Source organism: Coffea arabica, chromosome 11e (genome assembly GCF_036785885.1).
Source record: "Coffea arabica cultivar ET-39 chromosome 11e, Coffea Arabica ET-39 HiFi, whole genome shotgun sequence".
In the NCBI taxonomy this organism is placed as follows: domain Eukaryota; kingdom Viridiplantae; phylum Streptophyta; class Magnoliopsida; order Gentianales; family Rubiaceae; genus Coffea; species Coffea arabica.
The window spans coordinates 52,587,538-52,593,537 of NC_092331.1; the positions used below are offsets into that span (position 1 = coordinate 52,587,538).

A 6,000-nucleotide genomic window follows, 5' to 3' on the forward strand; every position below is an offset into this window, starting at 1 on the left:
TGTTTGGCATCACTCTTTAGCTTATCCCTTCTAGCTTTTGCCCAACCTGTAGGTAATTGATTCGCTACCAAGAAATTTACAATATCGGCATACCATGGTGCCGACGAATCAATGGCCAGAGGTTGCTCCTCAGGGAATGACTCCCTCAAAGGTAGATCTTCTTGATTCGTGAGCAACCGGCTCAAATGGTCAGCCACCAAATTCTCGGCTCCACTCTTATCCTTAATCTCTAAGTCGAACTCCTGCAGGAGCAGGATCCATCTAATGAGCCGCGGTTTGGCATCCTTTTTCGCCAACAGGTACCTCAAGGCTGCATGGTCAGAGAAAACAATTACTTTTGCACCCAATAAATATGACCTAAATTTCTCTAGTGCAAAAACAACAGCTAGTAATTCCTTCTCCGTCGTGGAGTAATTAAGTTGGGCTCCACTTAAGGCTCTCGATGCGTAGTAGATCGCGTGTGGCGCTCTTCCCATTCTTTGTCCCAACACGGCCCCCACGGCATAGTCACTTGCGTCGCACATAATTTCAAACGGAAGGCTCCAATCTGGGGGTTGAATGACAGGCGGCGATGTCAGTGACTCCTTCAATTTATCAAACGCCACCTTACATTCACTTGTGAAATCAAACGGCACGTCTTTCTGCAGCAGTTTGAACAGGGGTGCTCCGATCTTCGAAAAGTCTTTGATAAATCTCCTGTAAAAACCTGCATGGCCCAAAAACGAACGCACTTCCCGGACACATACGGGGTAAGGTAGAGCAGAAATAAGGTCAATTTTTGCTTTATCTACCTCTATGCCCTTAGCCGACACAACGTGTCCTAAGACAATGCCATGATCTACCATAAAGTGACACTTTTCCCAATTAAGTACCAAATTCGTCTCTATGCACCTTTTCAGAATTAAAGCCAGATTTTCCAAGCATTCATCAAAACTGTCCCCATACACACTGAAATCATCCATGAATACCTCAATTATTTTCTCTACATACTCGGAGAAAATACTTACCATGCACCTTTGAAAGGTCGCTGGAGCGTTGCAGAGTCCGAAAGGCATCCGGCGGTAGGCGAACGTGCCAAATGGGCATGTGAAGGTAGTCTTCTCCTGATCTTCTGGTGCGATCGCGATCTAGAAGTAACCTGAGAAGCCATCCAAGAAACAATAGTAAACACGACCTGCCAATCGTTCTACCATCTGATCAATAAAGGGGATGGGGAAATGGTCCTTTTTAGTCACGGCGTTTAGCTTCCTGTAGTCGATGCACTGACGCCAGCCAGTAGCTTTCCTGACCGGGACCATATCACCCTCCTGGTTCTCCTCCACGGTCACTCCCGCCTTTTTCGGGACTACCTGGACAGGACTCACCCATGGGCTATCCGAGATAGCAAAAATGATCCCCACCTCTAGAAGCTTGAGTATCTCCTTTTTCACAACTTCCATCATCAGGGGGTTCAACCTCCTTTGAGCCTGTCTTACTGGCTTCGCATCTTCCTCGAGCCGAATTCGGTGCATACATAAGGATGGACTTATTCCTTTGATATCTGCTATACTCCACCCAATTGCCTCCTTATGCTCCCTCAGGACCCGCACTAGTTTGTCTTCTTGACTTGGAGACAGGTGCGCAGAGATGATTACCGGCAGTGTCTCCCGGTCTCCTAGGAATGCGTACTTAAGATGCTTTGGCAGAGGCTTTAATTCTAAATCTGGTGCCTGCACAACTGAAGGAAGCAGTTTCGTTTGAGCCTCTGGCACGAAAAGAGAAGTAAGCTCATACCTTGGGGATACGGGTGGAAGCGAGTGTAAGGCTTCCACAGCATGGAGCAAATCTTCCCTTAGGTCCACATCAGGAGTTACACCCAACTCCAGATGCTTGGCTAGAGCCACTTCCAAAGCGTCTTCGCCATCTAATTCGAAAATTTCCTGCACAAAAGGCTCAATAACACTCAAAGCAAAGACCGAGTTAGATTCTTTTGGGTACTTCATCGCCTCAAAAATATTGAAATTCACAGTTTCACCATCAAATTCCATTGACAAAGTACCCTCATTCACATCTATCTTAGTCCTGGCAGTGCTAAGAAATGGTCTACCTAACAAGATAGGTGATGGGCTTAATGATTTCTCATCTCCCATGTCCAAGATATAAAAATCTGCAGGAAAAACCAATTCATTTACCTGAACCAAAACATCCTCAACTAGCCCCTCTGGATATGCATTTGTGCGGTCAGCTAGTTGGATTATGATGGCCGTTTCTTTAAGTGGCCCAAGATTTAGAGAAGCAAAAATAGTCTTTGGCATCACATTGATTGACGCCCCTAAATCTAACATTGCTTTCCTAATCGGTGTATTCCCTATCTTACAGGGGATCGTGAACATACCTGGATCTCCACACTTGGGTGGGAGTTTTCTTTGGAGCATTGCTGACACATTCTCTCCCACCGCTACTCTCTCGTCCCCTATCAGTTTCCTCTTATGGGTGCACAGATCTTTGAGAAATTTAGCATATTTCGGTATCTGCTTGATTGCATCCAGTAAAGGGATGTTAATCTCCACTTTTCGGAACACCTCCAAAAGCTCTTTTTCCTTCTCTACATTTTTTGTCTTCTCCAGCCTACAAGGAAAAGGAGGTAAGTTAGATTTAATAGTGGGCGGAGAAGTGAAGGTTACCTCAGGATCCTTGCGAATACGCCCTTCCTCTTCAATTTCCTTCTCTATCTCCTCCTCACTCTTGCTTTTTGAATTTCCCTCTTTCGGCCCTTCCAGTGTCTTGCCACTCCTCAGGGTCATGGCACTCACATTCCTGGGGTTTACTTCGGATTGTGAAGGTAACTTTCCATAAGCGTGGGACTCCAAGCGATTTATAGCAGTTGCCATCTGGCTTATTCGAGCCTCCATATCCTTCATGCCTGATTTTGTGTCCTGCTGGAACTGATTGGTGCTCATGGTTAAAGCTCTAGTTTCTTGCTGGAGTTGAGCCATATTTGTGGTCAATGACCTGGTCTCCTGCTGGAACTGTCTAGTCTCTTGCTGGATCTGGGCAGTAGTCGTAGCCAGACTCTTTACAATATCCTCCAAGGAACTCCCTGTGTTGGAGGATGATGGTTGTGATTTCGGTTGCCATGGTTGCTGAAATCCTGGTGGACGATTCGGAAATGAATTTTGTTGCCTGTTCCCATAGCTGAAATTTGGATGATCTCTCCAACCCGGATTGTACGTGTTGGAGTATGGATCATACTGCCTACGAGGCGCGGGCACGCCTCCAGCCATGTTCACCTGCTCTGCCCCGTCCTCTTGCAAAATGGGGCACGAGTCTGTGCAATGGTCCATGCTAGTGCAGATTCCACACACCTTTGCTCGCGGTGTTTCTCTCATGGCTAATTGCCTAACAACAGACGTCAATTCTGACATTTGCTGCTGTAGGGATGAAATCTCTACCTCGTTGACTTTACGGGGAGGGTTGCTCTCACGGAAACCAAATTGCTGGGAGTTCTCTGCCATGGCTTCGATGAGCTCCCACGCTTCCCTCGGTGTCTTGTTTGCCAGTGCTCCCCCACTTGCAGCGTCAATGATACTTCTATCGGTTGGTTGGAGCCCTTCGTAGAAGTATTGGATTAACAATTGTTCACTAATTTGATGCTGCGGGCATCTAGTGTACAACTTGTTAAACCTGTCCCAGTATTCATACAAGGACTCACCGGGATATTGTTTAATGCCGCAGATCTCCTTCCTCAAACTCGCAGCCCGGGATGCAGGGAAGAATTTTTCTAAGAATTTCTTTTTCAGCTGCACCCATGTGGTAATACTACCTGCTGGTAGGTAGTACAGCCAATCTTTAGCTGCATCTTTGAGAGAAAACGGGAAGGCTCTAAGTCTTATCTGCTCCTCTGTGACCCCGGGAGGTTTCATGCTAGAGCAAACTACCTCGAATTTCTTGACGTGCTTGTGGGGTTCTTCACCAGAGAGGCCATGGAAAGAAGGTAGGAGGTGAATCAATCCCGACTTCAGTTCGAAAGCAGTGTTCTCAGCCAAAGTGGGGAATTTGATGCATAAGGGCTGGTGAGTCAGCTCCGGGGCAGCCAGCTCCCTCAAGGTTTGGTTGTTGGCCATGCTTACTTCGTCTTCCGCTGACTCGTTTGCAGCAAATAAGTGCCCTTGTTTTCGTCTCTTGGTCTCTTGCCTCCGCTTACGCGCTGCCTTCTCAACTTCCGCGTCGTATACTAATTCACCTGTGCGAGAAGAACGGGGCATAAACTAGCAAAAATACCAAGAAGAACAGAATAAAATAAAAATAAAAATAAAAATTGAATTTGAAAAGAAACAAATAATCCAAATGCCAACTCCCCGGCAACGGCGCGAAAAATTGACAGGTGCCGAACCTGTGCAATAATAATTATTAAAAAGTCCTAATTACCACCTCAATTAAATAATTATAAAACGAATCCAAGTACTGGAGCAGGGACCCTAGGTGTGCAATGGGTTACTTGATTCACCATGTTCCCGAAGAGTTTGCTTGATCCGATATACCGGATTCGTCTATAAGAATACTAATTTTGCGTACAATGGCAAGTAGGGTCGATTCCGCAGGGAGCAGGTAGGAAATTATTTCTTTCCAAATCAGCAGAGCAAAATTGGGGGATTTTCAATGGGAGAGGAATAAATAAAATAAAAGTAAAATAAAAACAAAGCGAACTAAATTCAAAACCAACTCACAAAGCACAAGTCACTAAAAAAAAATAGCAATTAATACGATTCCACCCAAAGGATCAACTGCTCAGGCACTGTCCAATTAAATGATCATCGATGCAAAGATATTTCACCCATTCATCACTAGACTGGTTATAGTTATCAATAAGCTCTGACAACCAGTTCTTCCTTACCTATTCGACAGTCAAGGTACGACCATTGACTGCTTCCCTAACCAGATAACAACCCTAGGTACGACCATAGGAATTTAATTACCCAATTGCATTAAAGCTAGAAGAACCCAACCCTAACCAATAAACACGCTAAGAGGGTTTATTTAAATTAGATCTTGCGTTTCCCCAACATAAAACCAATTATGGTGGTTGCCACGAGGTGTCAATTAAATGAACAATTACGGATTCTATTTAATTAACGTGGCAGTAGGCTATTAAATTAAATCAAATACCCGGCCGTTGATATTCAATTAATAAAATACCCATGAACAATTAATTCAGGAAACGCACAAATAATGACGAATTGGAAGAAATAATGAAAGCTTGATTAGATCTCACAGGTTTTATGGACCGCGCCCTCGCGTCACCCTTTGGGTAGAGGAGGAAATTAGCCGCTCCTCATCGTTTCAATCCCGCGTGATTTAATTGACTTCATTCAATTATTTGCCAAGGAATTGGGAAAGGGAAATTAACTGCAATAACAACCGAAAAGGCCCTGCCTTCGTCCCTTTCGTCGGAATCCCAATTACAAAGCCAAAAGCTACGAATGAATTATCCAGCGGAAAAGTTGAAAATCAGAAGAGACCAGCGACGTCTAGCGCCTGGGAAAAAGAAAACTAAAGCTACTGTCTTTTTATCCGATGTAAATCTAGCTATCTAATTTGCTGCCCAAGAAGAAACAAAGGAAAAGGGAGCCGTCGTACAAAAAGTAGCCGAAAGAGTATAATAGCTAGGTCCCCCTTTTTTTCTTCTGAATCCCTCTTTATAGCCGCCGCCCACAATAAGTCCAAGAAGAGTCCAAGAAAGCAACGTCTCCTGCAATTGATTCTGCAAAAGGCCATTTCCCTTTTTTGAGTTTTGATCCCATGCGCCTGGTCCACATGAACCACGGTCCGTCTTTCGGTTTCGTCCACCTTCCAAGGCGTGGTCACGCCTTGGGACGAGAAGTCTTCTGGAAATCTACCCCGCGAGATCATTTTTAATGCCGATCACCTATAATTCATACGAATGTGAGATATGAGTTAAACCTCAGTACTTAGCACAGTAAGTAGTCGAAATTAGACCAAAATAACACTGCAAAATGTGCC

The 6,000-nt window shown here is 44.8% G+C and overlaps 1 non-coding gene across 1 annotated transcript; it reads left to right on the forward strand.

Annotated features, from left to right (window-relative positions):
* Positions 1-3,624: 3,624 nt before the first annotated feature.
* Positions 3,625-3,731, forward strand: LOC140026306 (small nucleolar RNA R71). Its single transcript, XR_011830251.1, has one exon. It is a non-coding gene; the product is annotated as a small nucleolar RNA R71 (small nucleolar RNA).
* The last annotated feature ends 2,269 nt before the right edge of the window (positions 3,732-6,000 follow it).